Source organism: Hypanus sabinus, chromosome 6 (assembly GCF_030144855.1).
Source record: "Hypanus sabinus isolate sHypSab1 chromosome 6, sHypSab1.hap1, whole genome shotgun sequence".
NCBI classification, from domain to species: Eukaryota; Metazoa; Chordata; class Chondrichthyes; order Myliobatiformes; family Dasyatidae; genus Hypanus; species Hypanus sabinus.
Window position 1 is genome coordinate 151817934 of NC_082711.1, and position 24742 is coordinate 151842675.

The following is a 24742-nucleotide window of genomic DNA, read 5'->3' on the forward strand; positions in this document are numbered from 1 at the left end:
AGTAAGAGATTTGAAATTGGGAGGGGGAGGGGTAGACCCAAAATGATAGGAGAAGACCAGAGGGGGAGGGATGAAGCTAAGAGCTGGGAAGTTGATTGGAAAAGGGATACAAGTCTAGAGAAGGGGGAGTGTCATAGGACGGAAGGCCTAGGGAGAAAGAAAGGGGGAGGGGAGCACCCAAGTAAGATGGAGAACAGGCAAGGAGTTAATGTGAGTGGGAAAGAGAGAGAGAAAAAGCCAATAGTGCAACCACCCTCAGCTTCTGGGTGCCAAATCATTTCAGTCACCCATAGAGGACATCAGAAATGCAGGGTATTCTGGTTAATTGTGACACATTGGGACTAATAAGCTGAAGCTTCATGAAATAGTTTACAAGGTATATAAAAAAGGCAAACTGAGAAAAAAACATTTAACTGAGAAACAAATTATATATTTAAATGAAATACAGAACCAAGTAGAACACTACCAATAGTATAAAACTGTGTGTTATTTCATACTAGTTACTAGCGGAGGAATTTATCCAGTGCATGCAGACGTGATCTTTTGATTGACTGCAAGTGACCGTGCACCTGGTGCAGTTAATGGACTGCCTTCATACAAAGCTTTCAATGATTGCATCACCCAAATATTTATTATCATTGTAATTTTGAAGATGATTGTTGATACCTTCAAATTCTTGTGAAATCATTTCATTTTTCACTCCCAGCCATTTTTGACATCTCCCAGCCTGAATGCCTGAAACCACAGTGAGCAAACCAGTTCCGAATTGTCTTACTGCTTTTTTTCTCACCAACTATCAGTGACAAAAATCACTGCTTTTTGAATATAAGCACATAGAACTGACGCTATTTAAAAACTGCTTGCTCTAAGCACAGTGCAGTGTCTGACAGCCACACAAGTACAAGCGACTGTTGCTAGTTAGAAACTATTTGTCAATAGTGTCCGTCCCAATTACGCGGCATTGTGTTCCAGTGAGCCAGATTTCCTGGCTCTTTGCTCAATTAGTTTCTGTTCTTTTAAAGTTGTCCCAAATAAGCAGCTGCCCCAATTAACTGATGCTGCTGTTAACCAGCATCCACTGTATCAGTAAATTCACTTCTTATAACAAAAGGATTGGGGCAGTAGGTTATTAAGTGTTCTGTGTCTTCTTTGCTATTCAGTAGGAGCATTATCATAATATGTTCAAGGTCATGGTAATTTCTAGAATGGCAGTTCAATTCTTTTTTCTCCGAAAAAAAATCACCAGAGAAAAAGCAATGTAACTTTATGTATTGCAGATTTCTCTAATAAACAAGGTTTTACTAATAGTACCTATGTTGCCAGCCAAACTTCCAATCAAATACTCAAGGCATTAATTACTTATAAAAGGAATATTACATCTATTCCATTCCAGTCCTGTATCTCAGGCACATAATTATTTTTTATATCAGAAGGTGATTATCTGTAACTTGGTCCTTTCAAGAAAATAACAAAAATTGGGGTGTCACACAGAAGGCATGAACTATTCTCTGCGGCCGCGGCTAATGATATTTTTGCAAGATCCGTCATTAGAGTATCGATAGCAACATAAATATGCATACATGGCTACCAGAATGACCTCAAAGCACTTTGAACATATTTAAATGGTGCTTTTGGAAACCTAGTTAGGCCAGGGATGGGTAGGGAAGGACAAATCACAGGCCAATCACACCATTCTTCAAGATCATTATTTTCAGACCATTGAAAAATCATAGGATTGAGAAGTTCCCAGGTTAAATTTAATTGACTTTAAACATTAATTCCGTTTCTGTCTCCACAGATACTGCCTAACCTTCTGAGCACATCCAACTCTTTATGTGTTACTTCTCATTTCCCAGTGTCTACAGTAAGTTGCTAAGGGGCTTTTCAAATGCTGGTTTGACAGTGAAGTTACATTCTCAGAAAACAGCAATAAAAATATCCACAAAGTTAGTTTTCTGATTGTTTGCCATGTTTTGCCTTGTGCAGTGTGGATTAAAGCTTAATTGATAAATACTGGAAACTTCCTATGGCAGTGAAAACTAAAAAGTGAAAGATTTATAATCATATAAAGCCTCACGGAAGCTCAGGCTGTTGCAAAATCCTTTACAGCCAGCACAATACTTCTGAACCATTGTCATCATTATAACCCAGGACACATAACAACCAACTTGCCCGGAGCAAGATCCCCAAATATGGCAAGATAATCTGCTTTTAGTGTCGTTCCATTGGTTACGTACACATAAAACAAAAGTTTTGTTGCAGTTCCTGAGGAAATAAGTCACACACCAGTAGAAATTTAAAAAAAAGGGCTGCAGATGCTAGGAATCTAAAATTAAAACAGAAATGCTGGAAATTCGCAGCAGACCAGGCGGCAACTGTGGGAAGAGAAGGCGGCAAAAACTTCTACCTAAACTGTCTTTGCTCTGGGGTCTATTTTGACCTGCTGAGTACTTCTTTTTCATATATATATTAAGTCCCAGACTATCTAGACCAACCCATCCCTGACTAATTCTGTTTTAGAGAGAAATTGTAAATATTATATGGTGGGCTGTAGCTGCTATCAACCACTCATAATATAGTGCCTCTACCAATGCATCTTGTGAACCAACAGCACAGTTAAAAGCAAAAAGGTGCCAATATCCTTAAATATCCAGGAAAAACCAAGATAGTGTGTGCCTTGCAACATAATTAACAAGCACAGGTTAATCACTCATTACAATACTTATGCAAACGTTTAGTTCGTCCCCCTCTCTCATCACTAGTCAGTTGTTTAAGAAATAACCCGCAGGATAATAAAAACTGTGATGTGTAAAAAAAGCTTAAATCTCACATAGGGCATTAAAATACTGTTTAAAAAAAACAAAAACCAGTTCAGTAGATTACTGGAGAAGTCATTTTACAATTCAACTCCTTGCTTTCCTTTCTCCTTGATTGTAGCGCAATAAAATTTACTTAAACTTTTTCTTTTACAATTCTTCTACTTTTAATTATATCTAAATAGAAATTTGGTCGATCTTTAAGCATCGGAATGAAAGAATACATAGCACTGCTACACCAGTAGGTGTGTCCTGATTAGTCAAAGTCACTAAATAAACACCTTTTTTTTTGGCACTTTTATATCCAGCAGGAAGAATCTAATCATAATGCCTTGTGGATTGAAAAAAATTAGACTGACATGAATCTGGGGAGAATAAAAATTCTGTATCTCAAAGGGAAGCCTGTCAAATCAATCACACCCCTCTGACAGATATGATAACAATATGCTGACATTGTGACCTCATAGCACAAATTAAATCTAATTCTGTCAAACACTTGTCGGGGGAAGGTAGGAAGAACGCTCTGAGGCACCTTTCTGATGTGAGGATTGCTATGGAAATGAAAATTGTTGTCGCTGAATTAATGAGCCAGCCAAGTATTTCAAAGTTGCTGCATAATTACAGTATGAATTAAAGTTTAATACGGCTGTTTTAATATTGTTATGCCTTGAATTAAATGGAGCAACTATTAATTTTTCTTTCCATAATCACTAATCTAAATTATAGGAAATAAATATGCAGTTAGATTCAAACCTGCAGTGAGTGTTAGATGTTGGTCTTAGGCAAGATATACAATATTAATGAGATTATTTAAATAAATTAAACATGGTTTATGGTATTTCAGCCTTGCCTTGATCTGTGAATGCAATCCCTTATATCCATAGTAGGAAGATAATTCATGACCTTGGAATGAATGCTTTGTTTGCTGAATAAATACATAATCGGAATGACTGAGCTCTTATTTCAGCTTTATTATGTGTACAGTTGTCTCTTTCTGTATTTGACTGGTTCTGGTTTAACAGATTGAGAGATAGCGTATTAAACCAGTTCCTCCTATATGTCACAAACTACGGTAGGTCACAGCATACACTACTGCTCCCAAGGTTATTTCAGATAAGAGAATCTGGCAAAATCCCTGAAACTGTGCATCAGCATCCAGCTCTGGCTCCGCATGGCATCCAGAAGCAATGGTTCTGATGAACGATCTTCAAACAGAAATATTAACTTTGTTTCTCTTTCCAAAGAGCTGCCGATCTCTTAATCTTGGTAATCCTGTTTTTATTTCTCAATTCTGTAATCTGCATTTTCTTTGTATTTTTTGCTCCCTCTCCTCCCTAGGACCAAATGACATTTGATCCCTTATGAGCTGTGGAGAAATTAATCCTCTCAAACAATATTTTTAAATTATTTTGCTAACCAAGTACTTATCCCATTACTTCCTGAAGGAACTAAATGGTGTATGATGTATCTAAAACCCATTTGGTATTCAGTGAGGAAAGACCTTCTAACCTTTAGTTTTGCCAGAAGCTTGTTACCATCACTCATCATTGGTATGAAGCAACTTGTTTCTATCTACCCAACTGTGCCTCTATGAATTTTAAAGATCGCCTGACACTTAAATCTTTTTCTCCACTATATATAATTTCTCTGTTCAATGCACTCTGCTAATCATAACAATTTTAGCCAATCTATGTGATCACATAGCAATTTTCAGGGAGTACAAAAATGGCCAACTAATGAAATATTGTCATTTCTAACCTAAAAGAAGACACAAAACCATGGATACTGGAGTATTAATTAGAAAAGCCGGTAAGATGCACCTTTGATAACTTTGATTTCTACAATTTAATTTTATATTCTTCCACAAAATGTGCTTGTGTACAAAACGAGTTTTCCCTTGTCAGAGTGTTACTGGTAAGTACTGAGATGTCAGGGGTAAGTTTTTTAAGCAGAGAGTGGTGAGTGCATGGAATGGGCTGCCAGCAATAGCAAATTATTTATTTCATTCCTAATTCTTTTAATTTCCCCTAAAGTATCCTGTACCAAATTCAATTTGTGTTTTTTCTCTAGTTCCTTCAGCCTATTTTGTAATTCCTCTGTTTTATTCCTTATTTTTTTCTTATTTGAAGATATTGCTATAATTTTCCCTCTTAAGACTGTATTCAGAGTATCCCATAAAATGGGAGGTGAAACCTCTCCATTATCATTAAATTCTAAGTAGAAACCAATTTCTTTTTTAATTTGTTCCTTAAAGTACAGATCATTGAGTAGATTTGAATTTAGTTTCCAAATAGTATTCTTTGGTTGTAGGTCAAAATCAACAGATAAATATATAGGTGCATGGTCCCTTACATCTATTGTCCTAATTCCACAGGTGTTTATTTTGTCTTTGTCTTTTCCAAATGTTATGAAATAGTCTTTTCTTGTATATACAGAATGTGGAGCAGAATAATGAGTGTAAACCCTTCTGTCAGGGAAAAGGTCCCTCCATATATCAATTAAACCAACATCCTCAAAAAGTGTATTAACTTTCTTATGTAAAGATTTTGTTTCATAGGTTTTTCTATTGGAAGAGTCTAAGTTTGGTTGTAATTGTAAAATTAAGTCTCCCCCACATATCAGGAGACCTTCTGTTTCCGTTACCATAATATCAGTAATTTTCTGAAAGAAACAAATATTACTTCCCGGGGGTGCATATATATTCACTAGAGTAACTGAATTGCCATCTATATTCCCCCTTACCAGAATATATCTGCCTTCTTTATCTCCCATTTAGAATATTTTTTCCAAAATTTAACTTACTTGAGATAAGAGTAGCAACTCCTCCCCTATGTCCTGATTTATATGAGGAGAAAAACAGATTAGTGAAGCCCATTCTCTTTAGCTTTTTATGCTCATTATCATTTAAATGAGTTTCCTATAGATATACTACATGGGCTTGTTCTTTTTTCATTTTGGATAAAATTCTCTTACGTTTGATTGGATTTAATAGTCCGTTTACATTAAAAGAAATGAATGTTACCTTGTCCTTAGCCATCTGTATTTATCTGTCAATGTATCATTTAAATTAGAATAAAACTTAATCGATCTACTCTCTGAATAAATAAGAACCAAGAAACTCGAATAATAACAAAAATGGCAACGAACATGTGATTCCAAGGCTGAGGTCTCCAGTAAATGACCCTGCATTGAGCTAGAGGAAATATCCAGCTGTGGGGGATAACCCCTCCTATTTGTGAGTTGAGGGCCCCCATTGCAGTATTCATAAAAGTCAGTGAACAAATCCATTACACAGAAAAGATTTCCCTGTGTACTCCTATATATACACACACACACAAATATATATATGCAAATATATATACATGCATACATACATACACACACACACATTACACACACCCACACATATGCACACACACACACACATCTATATATATTCTCATTTTGGTGGGGGAAAAGGAGTGAGTGAGCGAATAAAGAATAACAACTAAGTAATATAAAATCCACATTATAAGAAGTATTTCTCAAGTTAGGTATATCACTGTGTACTTTTACTTCTGTTTAGTGTCTCAACCTTTTTAAAGTTAGCCAAACTTTATAGCTCTTCTGAAAGGGATGAGGACTGTCTTTGGGAAACTCCCAGTCTCTTCCTGATATGTTTCTCTCGGCCTCCTCCCGTCTCCTGCCTTCTCGTTTCTCACACTATTTCCCAAGCCAAGCGGGACAATTCCTCAGCCAGGCTTTCCCTCGTTTTGGTCATGCTGATGGGCAACCCTCTGGCCTTCATGTCTGTAGTCACTTCTTCCACTGTCTGGTACAACTGCGTCCCATTGTCATAAAACACTCGAAGTTCAGCAGGGTACAGAGTTTGAAATCTAATCTTATTTTGCTTTAATACTTGCTTTACTTCGGAGTATTCTTTGCATTTCTGGAGGACCGTGGGGGTGGGGTAATCTTGATCGAAATATATTAATTTATCCTCCTCTAAAAATACTCTCTTCTTACCCCAGGCCCTTCGTAGAATCTCTGCCTTGGTGCTATACTGAAGGAATTTATTTATAATTGAGCGTGGCTTTCTATCTTGGGTAGGCTTTGGAATGAGTGCGCAGTGTGCTCTTTCAACTTCCAGCTTCATAGCCAGGGAAAGATCCAGCACGTCCCGCATTAACTTTCCGACAAACTCTGTCATAGACAAGCCCTCCGCTCCTTCGGGAACGTTGTAGATTCTGATATTTTTCCGCCGTGATCTTCCCTCCTGGTCAAGCAGTTTACCTTCTTGATGATGTGTGATTTTTATTGTCTTGCTCAGTATCCGTTCCACGTTTTGAATGCAATCTTCCACCTTCTCAATGCGAGTCTCTGCCACCGCTATTTTTTGATTAACGCTGGTGAGCTCTGCCTTAATATCACAGAGCTGCTGCTTTATATCATTCTGGACCTCCATTATTTCTTTTAGGATTTTAAAGATATTCGCTGCTTCGCCTGAACGAGGCCCAGCATCCCCCTCGCTAGCACGCAGTCGGGTACAAGAGCCACTCGTTGCACTCCTCTCGGACGCAGGCTCCACAGTGTCGCTTTTTAAATTTCCATTTCTTCTCCCCATTCTTGCCCCTCTTTTCAGTTCAAATATTTTTCAAAAAATATTATATTTGACAGGTTAATGGGACTTAATACGCGTTTTTCCAGAGAAGCTAGTGACTTAAGCTGCCATTCTCGACGATGACATCACCAGGAAAATCAATCTATGTCTATTCCTTCTACCAAAGTGCATGACCATATACCTCCCTGCATTATATTCTATCTGCCACTTCTTTGCCCATTCTTCCAATCAGAAATGTCCTACTGCAAACTCCCTGTGACATTAACACTACCTGCCCCTCCAACTCTCTTCGTATCGTCCGCATACCTGGTCATAAAGTCATCAAATCCAAATCATTGACAATTAACATTGAAAGAAGTGATCCCTGCACTGACTGCTGCTTAACACCACTAATCACCGACAGCCAACCTGGAAAGATCCTCTTTATTCCCACTCTTTGCCTCTTGCCAGTCAGCCAATCTTCTATCCATGTTAGTATTTTGCCTGTAATACCATGGGCTCTTACTTTGTTTAGCAACCTCACATGTGGCGCCTTGTGAAAAAAACAAGTAAACAACATCCACTGACTTTCTTTGTCTACCCTGCCTGTTATGTCCTCAAAGGATTCCAACAGATCTCTCTGGCAAGATTTTTGCAAATGGAAACCATAATGACTTTGGCCCAATTTATCACGTGCCTCCATATATTCCTGTGTCCAAGGAAAGATCCTATTCATATGTTGATTCACAAACAATTGATATGTTCTTCTAACAACAACACACACAAAATGCTGGTAGAACACAGCAGGCCAGGCAGCATCTATAGGGAGAAGCGCTGTCGACGTTTTGGGCCCGAAATGTCAACAGCGCTTCTCCCTATAGATGCTGCCTGGCCTGCTGTGTTCTACCAGCATTTTGTGCGTGTTGTTGTTTGAATTTCCAGCATCTGCAGATTTCTTCGTGTTTGCTCTTTAAATACGTTCTTCTTATGGCTTTGACCAGATCAATGAAGTGAGAACAGTAATGTTAATGCTTACTCACAGTGGACCTTGTTCAGCTGTAGCCATTATGGTTGGGAGGAAACCAATATTTCAACATGCATATAATGGAATACTACTGAAAGTCCTGATTTAAAATAAAAATCCCTTGAAACAATGGCTAAGGGGCCTAATTCTGCCCCTATTTCTTGTGGTCTTATGGTCTAACGGCCAAGTTGTTAAGGTAATCTGAAAACCATAAGGCTTATGAATAGGAATTTGAAGAACTGATTATCAGTCTTTGTAGTAAGATTATAATTACTCACCAACTGGTGTTGCTTTATGTATTTGATTCAGGTTGCTAAGAGTCTCATTAGCCCACTGTTAAATTGCACTGCTGTTAAAATTGTTTTTTTTTAACTCCCTCACCACAAATTGCATTCATAATATCGACCCATTTCTGAAAAGATGTAAGGTTTGATGTAATTCAGTCAATGGCAAACCCATAAGTATCTTCAGTCATTGCATTTTCTGTCAAAAGGAACAATATGGTATTCTCCATAACCACATAAATAGAGGATTATAGCTGGCAAATAAATATTGATAAAGTAGAGTTTATTTTATGCTTTGAATGCAGTATTAAACAACTTACTATGCAATATGACAGGGTCAAGAACAATGTTTATGCATCTCAGCACAATTCTACGTCCACTACATTACATGCAATATTTGTCACATTACGAGTTTCCAGCACACCTTATAGTTTTGCTCTTATTCCAGTTGAAAAGTGCTTATCTGAGGAGGGTGCTGAATCTGTGGAAGTTATTGCCACAGGTGTTTGTGGAGGCTAAGTCATTGGGTATATTTAAAGTGGAAGTTCATAGGTTCTTGATTAGTATGGGCATCAAAGGTTACAGGGAGAAGACAGGAGAGCTGGGTTGAGAAGTTTAATAAATCATATTGGTGGAGCAGACGCAGTAGCGTAAATGGACTAATTCAGCTCCGATGTCTTATACTCTTGTGGTCTCAGCACCTTAACTATTGCTGGTAACAACGCAACATAACTTGGATCATAATTGTTTCCATAAAAATCCTTAACAAATGTTTATATGAAGTTTCAGGTATAATATAGTGGGGACAAACTGGCCGACTTTTGAAATGTATATTTAGAAATATTATTGTACTGCTGGCGCTATATTAAATTGATCCTATAAAATGTAGAAGTGCAAGGACTCCTCAACAGATAAGGCTGGATCTGCTGAGAATGAAATAAGGTTAATGTTACAAGCTGATGACTTTAAGATGAGCTGGGATGTGAAATTAAAGCCAGACTTGAAGCTTACAGACCATGACAAATCCAAATCTAATCCAAACCCAGACCAACCCAACGCATATGGTCAAGTCACACTTGGCTTGAGTAAAGAGGCTTCAGCCTTGTAATTGGCCTTTCCTACTTCTAATGAAATGCCATTCACTGAAAACATTAACACTCCTGTCTCTCTCTCTCTCTCTCTCGCTCTTTCTCTCTTACTCACACACACATACATACAGAGCTGAGTTATTAGTCGCCCTGAGATTGCATTATGTGACCCTTTCAGTTGGTAAATGGGCACTTTAAGATATTTTCAGTTGTGGAGAATAATGAACCTATTAAATGGCCATACTGTAATAATTATTACAACTGATCATTACCTTCTTGTACCAGTACATGCTAGCAAAGTATTGTAGCATTCTTGGTTATAAATAACCCAAATATTTTGGCTTATCACGTTTACTTAAAGTAAATATATTCTCCTCTTTAGTGATGAATTAATTATCATCTCCTAACTAATAGCCAAAGCTGTGTAAACTAGCAGTATTTAAACTTTGACAGATAATGAATTGCATTCTACTTGGCATTGATTTATTGCCTAATGATAATGGAACTTTAATTAATTAATTAATTAATTGAGATACAGTGTGGATAGCTTCTTCTGGTCCTATGAACTGCACATCCCAGAAACCCCCAATTTAACCCTAGCCTCATCATGGGACATTATACAATGGCCAATTATCTACTAACTAGTATATCTTTGGACTGTGGGAGGAAACCAGAGCACCTGGAGAAAACCATGCATTCCACAGGGAAGACGTACAGACACCTTACAGATGACATTGGAATTGAACTCCAAACTCTGCGCCTCAAGCTGTAATAATGTTGCGTTAACCGCAATGGTAGGTAGCACCCTTTTCCTTACAGGTGAAGGTGTGTCCTTCCCTCCTCCACATAGTTTTACAACAGTCCAATGTTGAATTACTGCCGGTTGTATAAAGGTCTGATTCAAGGACGTAATAAATGAAGAGATTGATTTTCTAGTGATATGCCTTTTCTTGAGGTTGAGAGATTACAGACATCTTAGTATAGCATCCTTTTCAGTGTAGGACGGGGATTTGATGGTTGTTGATCATGTTGCCATTCTTTTATTTCTTAGTTTCATGGTTACCTGGAGAAGAAGAATCTCAGAGTTGTATACTTTGATAATAAATGAACCATCAAATCCTTTGAAACTTTAACACCCCAGGAGGGCTTTACAACGGGTAGTTAAAACTGCCCAGAGCATCACCGGCACCTGCTATCGAGATCAGAAAGTTGTCGGAAAAGGGCTAGTAATGTCATAAAGGATCCCACCACCCTGCTTATGGACTGTTTGTCCCACTCTTATTAGGGAAGAGGCTATGCAGCATCTACACCAGGACCACCAGTCTCAAAATCAGTAACATCTCCCAAGCCATCAGGCTAATCAACATCTGCATCCATTAACCCTCCCCACAGCCACTACTTTATCACTTCCTCTCAGTCACCGTATGTACAGATACTCCTATACCTAGCATCACCTTAAGTTCATATCAGTTAATCATGTTTATTGTGTTTTTTATTGTTTTTATGATGCTTATTGTGTTATTTTTGCATTATCAGATCCAGAGTAATAATCTCTACATTATACTCATGTACTAAGGAATGACAAAAAGTAATCTTAAATCTTGTAAGTTGAGTCCTCCAATTCTCTCTGTCCCCCTATGCACCCAAGTACTCAGTGCTGCCTTAGGGGTCCACCTACTGATGATCCAGTGAAGCTTAGCCTTTGATGACTGACCAGTCGTCCTTGCCTGACTGAAGAGAACTCACAATTGAGATCAAAACTCTGCTAAACCGCAATTGCAACTTCCCTGTTGATCTAGCACACCTCCTCCTGCCCCAGGCCTGCTTATCTAGGACTTCAACTCTCTCCCACTCCCTCCTACTATTTTGACTTGCATTTTTGGTAATGCCATTTCAACAGTTGCAATGGGGTTAAGCTGACTCTGTGTTTGTAACTGAGGGAAGCAATTACAAAGGTATTACATCCTGACAGTGGGGCAGGAAAACACGAGTGTGAATGCTTACCGCTGCACCTGACTTCATTACGAAACCATCACATACTGAAATGGAAGTGGATCACATCTCAATACCATGTAGTGTTTTTGTGCGACTATTTTACTACAGAATGTGGTGAATACAGCCCAGTAAACCCTAACCCTAACCCTCCCCACCACTGAGTACATTTAAATAGAGAAGAAAGCAGAAACCATCATGAAAGGCACCCACTACCCCGGCCACGCCCTCTTCTTGCTATTACTGTCGGGCAGGAGGTACAGAAGCCTTTGGTCCCACACCACCAGGTTCAAGAACAGTTGTTACCCTCCAGCCATCAGGCTCCTGAACCAGCGTGGATATTTTCATTCACGACTACTCTGAACTATTGATTCTACAAACTGCAGACTCAGAATCAGGTTGAACATCACTGGCATATGTCGTGAAATTTGTTTTTGTGGGGCAGCAGAATGTTGCAATACATAATTATAAAAAACTATATATTACCATGATATATATACATACATGTTTGTATATGTGTGTGTGTATGTATGTATGTATATGTGCGTATAGCGAGAGAGAGAGAAGTAAGTATATATATATAATTAAGTAAGTAGTCAAAAAGAGACCCAAAACAAAAAGGAAAAATAGTGAGGCAATGTACATGGGTTCACTGTCCATTCAGAAATCTGATGCAAGAGGAGAAGAAGCTTTTCCTAAAACATTAAATGTGTGTCTTCAGGCTCCAAATTTAACATCACATTTCATGTTAACAAATCTCACGTCACATGCTGGTGATAATAAACCTGATTCTGATTCCTGTACCTCCTCTTTGACGGTAGCAATGAGAAGAGGCCATATCCCGGGTGATGGGATTCCTCAATGATGGATGCCACCCTTTTGGGGCATTTGCATTTTGAAAATGTTCTCTATTCTGGGTGCTGTGATGGAACTGGCTAAGTTTGCAACTTTCCACAGCTGTTTCTGATCCTGTACAATGGGTCTTCCATGCTAGAGGGTGATGCAACCAGTTTGAATGTTCTCCATAGTAACTCTGTAGAAATTTGCAAGAGTCTGTGGTGACATCCCAAGGTTCCTCTGACTTCTAATGAAAATTGCCACTTCTTGTGCCTTCTTTGTAATTGTTGGGCCCAGGATTGATCCTCAGAAATGCTGACACACAGGAACTTGGAGCCGAAGAGACTTTGAAATCACTTTCAAGGACTCTTTACAACAGTATAACTTTTTTATTTGCATAGTTTGTCATCATTTTTTATATTGGCTGTTCCACAGTATTTTTCTGTTTACGTATACATTTGTCGTAAATTCAGTTGTATTTCTTTTCTCCCCTGTAAGTACCTGCAATAAAATGAATCTCAAGGTAGTATATGGTAACAGATTCGTACTTCGATAGAAGATTTACTTTGAACTTTGAACTTACTTATTAGCTGGCCTTCAGAATTGAAGATGATTAGCTGCCTCTCAGCTGTTGTGAGCTCTGAAGTGGCCAATGAAGTCAATATATGGCATTCTCCTGATGGTCAGGGTGTTGGGTAGCTGGTGAGATGGTATATCCTTCAGTTGCATAGGCAAGGTCACTGTGTTCTCTGATGCAAGGCCCTGAGATTCCCAAAAGCACCCTGTGTGCTCTTTTTTCTCCTTGTTAAGTGGTGATGGTTAAGTCATGATTCCCAGAAGTCAGTCAGAATGGGTTGTTTCTTTGAGGAGGCTTCAAACGTACCCCGTATCCTTGATTTTATTTTTATTTGTCCATCTGGCAAACTGTTCCTACTGCAGAGCTCAGAACAAAATGTCTGTTCATAGTTTAGTGTGAAGCATGTGAGCAAAACTGCCTTACAAATGAGGCTGGCTGAATCTTGCCGGGGACTCGGTGCGGTTCCTCTTAGTCAGGGAGTGGCAGCAGACATTTGTTCACTTACCCACCCAGTGAATTTGGAGAATTTTCCAGAGTCAAAATTGGTGGCATTTTTCTATTGCCCTGCTGTTAGGTAGTCCTGATATCAGAAACATAGAGGAGGGCAGGGATCACAGCCACTCTGTAAACCATGAATTTTAATGCCTAGTCTGAGGTCTTGTTCATTAAATATACTTTTCCTCGATGTACCTAAGGTTGTAATGGTGCATTAAGCACACATGTAATGCTTGTTTGAACAGCTTCTGACTGTTAACGTTTCCAAAATCTTTCAGTGCAATCATTGATGTTCGGAGCCTTAGTTGTAACTATTTGTGAATTTTACAGATTTGCAGGGAGTCAAAATCCACAGGGGGCAAGGAGGTTCAGAGAAGAAGAGACAAGATTAAATTTAACAAATATAAGTTTCTCTCTGACTCTCTCATACACACACACATACTTACTCTGTCTGGGTCACTGTGTGCCTCACTTTCTCTCTATCTCTTTCACACACACACACATGTATATATATGCTGGGTATTAACGTTTGGTCAGAATCTGTGTAGATGAGTTATGCATTGCCTATAATTTAATGATGCTGGTAGAGTTAGCAACTCTTCCCACAGATGAGTAGGAAGAGTAGATATTCTATACAGACAGCACAGAACAAAGTGCTGACATACTGTATTTCAAGATAACTCTCCCTGGAAAGGTGAAATCCCCTTGTGCAGATTTGACATTTTTCTAGTAGTCTTATGCCTTTGCAGTTTGAAAATCTTGATTAAAGTGAAAATTACACCATGAGAGAGACTGATCAATCAGCCTGAGTGGGTTCATAGAAATTAGTCGAGTAACAATCAATAGGGAAATACTTTCTGAAGGTCTCCACTTAACTTATGGCTTTATAATCTTATCAAGTTGTATCGTGCAGAACAGGCCTTTGAGTCTACCATGTCTATGCTCACCATCTTCTTTATGCCCTGCCCTGATTTAACCTCCTTGAATGCATTATTTCACCATTGTCTGAGTTAAATTCCATCAACCATACCTTTGCCATTTTCCCGGTTGATTTTAGACAACCTTTTCCACTGCCCAGTTTTGGTGTTGTGGTGAACTACATATACCTGTCTGGACACGCCCCTCTGCTGACTGCTCCTGTGGCTCCTCCCACAGACACCTGTATAAAGGCGATTGGAGGCACTGCTCCTCCCTCAGTCTCCAGGATGTTGTGTGGTGGTCTCTTGCTACTAATCGTGGTGTCTTGCAGCTAATAAAAGCCTATCATTCGTCTCCCATCTCTGAGAGTTATTGATGGTGCATCAAGTGTCACCATAAAACTTATTGATTATGCCACCTATGTTTTTATCCAAATCATTAATACATATGACAACCAGCAGAAAACCCAGCGATGGTCCCTGCATTGCATGGCAAGTTACAGACTTTCTATCTGAAAAACAGTTCTCCACTGCCTCTGTCTGTCACCTACCACTAAGACAATTTTGTATCCAGTTGGACTGCTCAGCCTAGATCCCACATCTTCTAACCTTCTGGACAAGCGTACCATACAGAATCTTGTCCAAGAGCTTTCTAAGGTTCTTATAGACATGTGAATTTCCCAGTGGCCAAATGCTTTAATTCCGATTCTCATACCCGTTCTGACATGTCGGCCCACAACCTCCTCTTGTGCCACAATGAGAGCACCCTCAGGGTGGAGGAGCAACACCTTATATTCCATTTGGGTAGCCTCTAACCTGACGGCATGAACATTCATTTATCATTCTGCTAAATTAAAAAATCATCTCCCCCTCCCCTCTTCTTCTATTCCACACCTCTTCTCACCTGCCTATCACTTCCCCCTGGCCCCCCTCCTTCCCATTCTGTAATGATCCACTCTTCTTCTCCTATCAGATTCCTTCTTCTCCAGTCCTTTACCTCTGCCACCCACCTGGCTTCACCTATCACTTTCTAGCTGACCCCCTTTCCCTCCCCTCCAACTTTTTTATTCTGGCATCTTACATCTTCCTTTCCAGTCTGAAAGAAGAGTCTAGGCCCGAGACAGTTTATTCAATTCCATGGATGCTGCCTGACCTGCTGGGTTCCTTCGGCATTTTGTGTGTGTTGCTTTGGAATTCCAACAACTGCAGACTTTCTTGTGTTCATGAGGACAGTGCCTACCACTCAACACTCATGGTCTCCTCTTCAATAAATGCCTTCCTGACTATTCCTAATCAGGAGGCTTGATAGTCTGGAATCCTGAGTAATAAATCTGCTGGAGGGACATAGCAAGTTGGACAGCATCCATGGGGAGAAAGATATTATCGGTGTCTGCAATGACCATCTTTCATCTCCAACCTTTGTTCTGATGAAAGGTTTCAAACCAAACCATCAACAATCTCTTTCCCCACTCAGAATCTGCCTGACTCACTGAGTTCCCCCATCAGATTATTTGTTACCCCTAAGGAGTCCTTGCCTCTTCAAATAAAATCACATTTCTCAGAATTCCTCCCCATACACTATTATAGCTCAGGGCCTCAGAGTTTGTTCAGTTCTGACGCCTTCTGTAAGAAGTTTGTACATCCTTCTGTGAGTGCATGGGTTTCCTCTGGGCGCTCTGGTTTCCTCCCACAGTCCAAAGATCTACCAGTTAGTAAGATAGTTGGTCATTGTAAATTGTCCAGTGATTAAGCAAGGGTTAAATAGGTGGATTGCTGATCAGTGTGGCTAATTGGGCCAGCCAGGCCTGTTTCACACTGTACCTTTAAATAAATAAACTTTCTCTGCACTCTTAAAGCTCCCCAGTCTGCAGTCCTCTGCATTACCCTGCTGCCCTTCATTTGTTATCCTCCAGTTTTACAGAACCTCACTTGTAGCTAACTAAATTACAAAAATCTAAATCTCTAAATCTAAGTTACCAAGCTCCAGTAATTCTCTCCGTTGTTCCACATAATTATGCCCAAAGGTTACAAATTAATATTTGAGAAGTGTTGCTAAACATGCTTTAATACAATTTAAGGTGGTACATAGAGCCCACATGTCTAAAGATAAGCTTGCTCGATTCTATTCTCATATTAACCCTCAATGTGACAGATGTCACTCAGAAGTTGCTTCATTGACCCACATGTTTTGGTCATGTCCCACCTTACATAACTATTGGAAGGATATATTTGCTATCATTTCCTCAGTTTGGAATATTGATTTACAACCCCATTTTATCACTGCAATTTTTGGTATACCATTTGAGGATGGTAGTCAATTCTCCCCTTCAATTAGACGAATGATCGCCTTTGCAATTCTAATGGCTAGAAGGTCTATATTACAAAATTGGAAAGAAGTAAACCCTCCTATCATGTTTCAGTGGTTCTCTCAAACTATTTCTTGTTTGAGCTTAGAAAAAATTAGAAGTACTATTTTTGATCCATCAATTAAATTTGAAAAAACTTGTGGACCGTTTATTCGACATTTTCATATGAGTTAATTTGACCTCTTCCGGATCTTTTCTCTTTTTATCCTTGTTCTGGTATGGAGTTCCTGAGTTCTTGACACTATCATGTATATATAAACTATTATTATTGCCCATGTTAGTTTAGGTTTATTGCTTTATTTTAATATATATTTTTTCTTGTATTTTTTTTCTCTCTTTTTGTGATTATCCTTTTTCATATACAATTAATACAGGTTTGATTGATTATCTTATGATGTTCTTTGCTGATATCTCAATAAGATATTGATATCTTATTACTAATTTAACTTCAAGCCTAGTGTATTTATAACCTATTCAATATTATGTTGTTATATTTTTTTTTGTATATGAAACTCAATAAAAAGATTGAAAAAGAAAAGAAAAAGGGAAGTGTTAACTAAGCCACTGTGTGATGCCAAAGAAGGGAAGGAAAATGTTTAAAGGAAACAAGGGATTCAAAAACACAACTCCTTGAAACTACTAGCATGAGCTTGAAGCTATACAAAATCCAATAGAATTTTGTTTTGCGTAATTAGAACACAAATGTAAAAACAGCAAAAGACTGAAATTTATGTGAACACCGAATAAAGTGCAGTTAAAATTGTAGCACAAATACAACATAGAGCTACTAAGATAATTCTAAGGAAAGCAAATTGTAGCTGCTAGGAAAGACGTCAGATAGGAGTCCGTTTCTGTTGTGGTACAGAAGATTGAAATGAGATTTAATAGGGATTCTTAAATCATTTAGAGCTATGATGAGACAGGTAGTAAAGTGTCAGTGCCTCAAAGGGTAATAAATTCAAAACTGTCATGGGGGGGAGGGGGAAGTTTCTGAGGAGACTGTGTTACCTTGAAAGTCTGTTCCAATGTGGACTGAGTCAGAAATATATTATGAAGATGTTTTACCTACTGAACTGAATTTTATCTTTATTACTTTCCAGATACTTGTACCTTGCTGTGCCTTTCTCTTTCTGCAATTAACATTTCCTTAAATAGATTGGATGATTAACATTAACTGCTTTTTACTGGGGTAAATGATAAGAAACCGGTATGGTTTCTTGGGAGTTAAGCACTAAGAAATAATTGTGGGATCTATTGTGCAGTATGCCACCAATGACATAAGAGAAAATGCAGAATTTATTCAGCACCTAGATACCACTTTAACATGAGGATAAACACAGATCGTAATAATCAGCCCTTAACTATTCATTCCAATTATCTTTTTATAAGATGAACATTTGTTGCATAATGACTTTGCATAAGATATATTGCCAGGTCAAGTTCCTATCTGGGGTGCTTTTAGGCAATTAGTTGCCTATGGGGAGATATAACTTTTTATTCAGAAAGTTGCTGCTAAAGCTACTAGTTTTGTGGTACCATGGCAGGTTACTATCAACTTAAAAATAAAAAGCTTAGGAAGACAGATATTCATTCGTATACGTTCCTGCCCTTAAATTCACAGTCCATTTCTGACAGCTCCCTCCCTTTTCTTAATCTCTCTGCCTCCGTCTCTGGAGACAAATTGTCAACCAACATCTTTTCTAAAGCTACCGATTCTCACAGCCATCTTGACTATAACCCTTCCCACCCTGTCTTCTGTAAAACTGCTATTTCCTTTTCTCAGTTCCTTCCTCTCTACCGCATCTGTTCTCGGGATGAGGCTTTCCTTTCCAGGACATCAGAGATGTCCTCCTTCCTTGAAGAACAGGGTTTCCCTTCCTCTACTATTGATACTGCCCTCACCCGCATCTCCTCCATTTCCCGAGCATCCGCGCTCACCCCATCTTCCTGGCACCTTAACAGTAATAGAGTTCCTCTTGTCCTTACTACTGCCCCATGAGCCTCCGCATTCAACACGTCATTCTCTGCAACATCCATCATCTCCAGAGGGATCCTACCACCGAACATATCTTGCTTTCCCCTATGTCTCCACTTTCCGAAAGGAATCACTCCCTTTGTGATTCCCTTCTCCATTTGTCCCTCCCCACTGATCTCCCTCCCAGCAGTTACCACTGCAAGTGGCCTAAGTGCTACACCTGCGCATTAACCTCCTCCCTCACCTCCATTCAGGGCACCAAACAGTCCTATCCCAGAACGTCGACTGTTCATTCATTTCCATAGATGCTGCCTGACCTGCTGAGTTCCTCCAGCGTTTTGTGTCTGTTCCTTCCTGTAACGTAGTTCCTTTCACAATCTGCGATCATACCACAGTGATTCACGTCAGTTAAAGCACTTCTGAGGTCTAGTCACTTTAGTGATGTAAGAAACTCTGCAGCAGATTTTTGCACAGCAGGTCACAACAAATGAAGTTATGCAAATGACTTGTAAAGTTAATTAAGAGATAAATATTGATTAGGAGTTTGGGCATTATACTCCAGCTTGTTGTTAAGATAATGTCAGAGGGCCTCATTTGTTCACCTGGGAGGGCAGACGAAGAAACTTCCCTCAGGTCAATATTTCCATAACACATAGGAGTCGAACTAATCATACGGCCCATCGAGTCTGGTCTGCGATTTTGATCCAGGGCTGGCACCTCTGACAGAGCAGCACTAACTCAGGACTGCATTGAAGTGTCAGCAATGACACTTTCTCTGCTAAAAGATCCCGAACAGATTAAAGCTGCCCCCTTCATATTTTGTGCCTTTATTGTCTTTTAAGTACTAATTAATTTGAATTACTCAATCAAATGTTATTTTTAAAAGATGTCAAGTAAATCAACAAGACCATTTTGAATTTACCCATTCATCATCTTAACTCAAATCTTCCCATTGGAGCAATGCTGGTTTAATAGGAAGCATTATATTATTAAAATAAATTGAACATACGTTTCTTTCTGCACACCAGACCCGACCTGTTCCCCTCCACCCTCTCCTCTGTCTGGTGGAACTTCTCCTCTCTCTTAATAATTTCTCCTTTGGCTCCTCCCACTTCCTTCAAACTAAAGGTGTAGCCATGGGTGCTCGCATGGGTCCCAGCTATGCCTGCCTTTTTGTCAGCTACATGGAACAGTCTATGTTGCAAACCTACACTGGTATCACCCTCCAACTTCTTCTCTGCTACATCGATGACTGCATTGGTGCTGCTTCCTGCACCCATACCGAGCTCATTCTCTTCATCAACTTTGCCTCCCTCGTCCATCCTACCCTCAAATTTACCTGGTCTATTTCTGATACCTCCCTCTCCTTTCTCAATCTCTCTGTCTCTGTCTCTGGAGACAACTTATCTACTGATGCCTATTATAAATCCACTGACTCTCACAGCTACCTGAACTAAACCTCTTCCCACCCTCTTCTTATAAAAATGTCATCCCTCTCTCAATTCCTCCTTCTCCGTTGCATCAGCTCTCAGGATGAAGCTTTTCATTCCAGAACTATGGAGATGTCCTCCTTCCTCAAAGAAAGGGCTTCCCTTCACCATCAATGCTGCCTTCAACTGCATCTCTTCCATTTCACACATGTCCGCTCTCACCCCATCCTCCTGCCACCCTACCAGGGATAGGGTTCCTCTTGACCTCACCTACCACCCCACCATCCTCCATGTCCAGCACATAATTCTCCATATCTTCCGCTATCTCCAGCAGGATTCCATCACCAAGCACAGCTTTCCCCCCCCCCCCCCCCCACCGCAACTTTCTGCTTTCAACAGGGATTGCTCCCTATGCGATTCCCTTGTCCATTCGTCCCTCCCCATTGATCTCCCTCCTGGAACTTATCCTTGCAAGTGGAACAAATGCTACACCTGCCCCTACACCTCCTCTCTCACTACCATCATGGCCTTAAACAGTCCTTCTAGCTGAGGTGCAACTTCACCTGTGAGTCTGTTAGGCTGATCTACTGTATCCGGTGCTCCTGGTGTGGCCTCCTGCATATTGGTGACACCCGACACAGATTGGGAGACCGTTGCACCGAGCACCTACACTCCATCCACCAGAGAGGGTGGGATCTCCCAGTGGCCACCCATTTTAATTCCACTTCCCATTCCCATTCCGACATGTCAGTCCATGGTCTCCTTTACTGTCACAATGAGACCACACTCAGGTTGAAGGAGCAATACCCTAAGTTCTGTCTGGGTAGCCTCCAACCTGATAGCATAAATATCAATTTCTGTTAATGCTCCCCCCACTTCATCACTCCCCATCCCCTCTTTCACCTTATCTCCTTATCTGCCTCTGGTGCTCCTCCCCCTTTTCTTTCTTCCATGGTCTTCTGACCTCACCTATCAGATTCCCCTTCCTCCAGCCCTGTGTCTCTTTCACCAATAACTTCCCAGTCTTTACTTCACCCCTCTCCTCCTCTCAGTTTCACCCATCGCCTTGTGGTTCTTCCTTCCCCTCCACCCTCCTTCTAACTCTGACTCCTCATCTTTTTCTCCAATCCTGATGGAGGGTCTCAGCCCGAAACGTTGACTGTGCTCTTTTCCATAGATGCTGCCAGGCCTGCTGAGTTCCCCCAGCATTTTGTGTGTGTTGTCTGAACATATACTGTATGCCTTTCTAAACCTTAGGACATCTCATTGCACTTTGCGGAGAGCTATGTTAATCTAAAACTCAAATTTGCATTGGTAATTGGGTTTTTTTCAGCCATCTATTTGTATGGTGGCTGTAGTCTTGTATGAATGTAACCTACAGTTTGTCCATAAGCCTAAATGCCACCTAATATACTTTAGTTTGCTATTTTACGGATGAATCTGAATCAAGCATTTGGCAGAGACTCCTGCAAGTGATAGAGTGCACCTACTTTTACATACTCATCAACTGAACATACAGTAGTTAGTCAATTTAATTTCATCTTTACTTTTCTCATAATAATGTAATGATTAATCCTAATGCATGTCTTACCTTTACACATATTAAGATCTTGTCTTAAATCAACGTCACATATAATCCTTCAATATTTTAGGCACTAAATTTCCGCTTTCACATGATACATCTTGCTTGCAGGATTTTTTTTAAATGACAGCATAAGTACTGCTGAACATTGCCTGATTGTAAATTTACAGGACCTTTTCCTCTTCAGTGAAATAATGCAATCAATGCTACTGAGCAAATCTAGAAGATTTATATTTGAAACTTGCCCTAGAGAGAGAATTATCAACAATAGGTCTTATATTAGGAGTAAAGAACAAAATGTTAAACATTATGCATCCTCCAAAAGGAAAATTCACTTGGCAGATGACATGCTCATCTTGGTAAGAAGCACATTGGCTGATATTGGTGAGGAAATGAAGGTGATTGATCAAAACTGATGGAACAGCAAAATAAACCTATGAAGTTTATAATCATGAGTCAACTAGGAAAAGCAAGCTGACCAATGAATCATGTTTCTCCTACAGAATCGTGATTTGAAAAATCTAACTCGAAGGAAGGAACACTGAAGTTGTATTTGTCAGTTGCATCTAACAGTGTAAGAACAAACTGTTGAGCTCTACCTTGATCTACTGGGGAATGTAAGTGTCTACATAAATGAAACACAGAAAGCCAAGCTGCGAGTGAGGCAAAGAATTAGGAAGGCAAATGAAATGCTGCCCTTTATCGAAAATGAGATGAAGTAGCCCAAAGCGTATGGCTTCCAATATTTCATGAGATGAAGTATTCATTAGCAGGGAACTCCTGCTGCACACCTTTGAGACCACAGTATAAGTTCAAGTATCTTTATGTACAAAGGGTAACCTATTCATTGGAAGCAATTCTGAGAAGGTTCACTAGTTGATTCCAGGTTGAAGGAGTTGTTTTACAAAAATTGCTACATCTATTCTAATTGGAGTTTAGGAGAAATTGAGATGATCTCATTGAAACATCTCATTGTCATTGACTTTGACAAGGTAGATGTAACATTGATTCAACATGTTGGAATCACAAACCAGGGGTTAAAATTAATAACTAAGTGTCATCAATTTAATACAGAGTGAAGGAGGAATTTCTTCTCCCAGAGGACTGTGAATCTTCAGAATTATCTTCTCCAGAAAATTGAGGAGTCAGTCAATGAATATATTGAAACTTAAGTTGAGGTCTTTATTAGAATTCAGGTTAACAAGAAATAGTTAAGAAAGTGCTGTTGAGCCCAAGTTCATATCAAAGTTGGTCCTACTGAAGGCAAAAAGGCACACATGATTTTGTCCTATTCCTGGTTTTTTTTTGGTCTTATGTAAGCTAGCTGTTTTCCCAGAAGAGTAAAAAGGTAAGATTAAAATAAATTATATATTGATCCATAATGGTTGTCAGTCATAAGAATGTCAAGTATGGGTGAAGGAAGAATGGTTTGATTTTCCAATCTTTCACAGATTGCAGGTGGGCAGGGATTTATTGCCTTCATAATTTGTTGTGAACTGTGTGACTCACTGGACTATTTCAGAGAGCACTTTGTGGTTCTGGAGAAACACATTGACAGGTATAGTAAAGACAGGGGGCTTCCTCCTATAAAGGGTATCAGTGAGTCTCTCAGGATTTTTACAGCATTCCTGGAGTTTCATATTACCATTAGAAGTTGTTAGTTCCAGATTTATTTAATTGTCTATTTTTACGTACCCCAGCTTTGCCTGGTGCCCTTGCACTCAAATTCTAAATTTTTAGTCTTGGCTTCTTGCTTATAACAGCAGTAACATAGACCAGTGTTGCTATTATATCCTGTGTTTATTAACAAAATAAACCCTGTTGAGTGATATTCAGCAGTGATTTTAGAGAAAAAAATTGATAAAATTGATTCTTCTTTTTCTTAACCCTCATTATCCCTACAGAAGCACAGGCTGCCAATAGTTGCTCACTAGAGTCCTCTGTTCTGAGCCAGTTTTTCACATTGCCTCCAGGTGTAGCCCATCTTTTTGGTGTATCCTTCCTCTCCCAGGGATGAGGTCTTTCAAGCTTCTGCTGACATTTCTGTAGCACTGGTTTTTTAAGGGATGGGTTTGCTAACCCCATATCCAACCCTCCTCCTTTCGCACTCAGGCCGGGGACCATCCAAGCCAGAGTTACAAATTTGATTTGAATCCTTTTTATATAAAGCATTTCAAAACACTTCTAAAATAAAAATACACACGTGTGAATTTGATCTTTAATTTACTTGAATGTTGTAGTGAGGCTATGGCCTGTGAATATATAATTGCAGTGCAGAGATTTACCTATAGCATGGTCTTCATGTGGTCCTAGGTTTCTATAGTGACAAAGTAATGGCTTTCAGCTGGTCTCTAAGGTGATCATTATTCGAATACTGCAAATTTATGACACAGAATAAAAAGCAACCAGATCCATATAGTTCGGATTTTCATTCGTCTCCCTACCAACCGGAAAAATATCAGCTTTACTTTCTGATATATGCAAATTTTTATCTTGAGCCTACTTTCTTCCTATCAATCATGCTTTACCGGTGATAGAACATGAATAAGATAAAAAAAAAAGCACAGAACATTAAAAACCAAATGAGCTCTTCAGAACACTGGATCCATTTAGAAGCATGATGGGTTTACTTATAGTAATGATATAGATCATAATTACTGTTCCACAGCTAGGTTAATGGTACACGAACAAGTACTGTACATTTAACAGGGCCAATGTTAAAAGGTACCAGTTGGAAAATTGTAATTCTATGACAGCTTTTCTCGAAAGCCATTACCTTT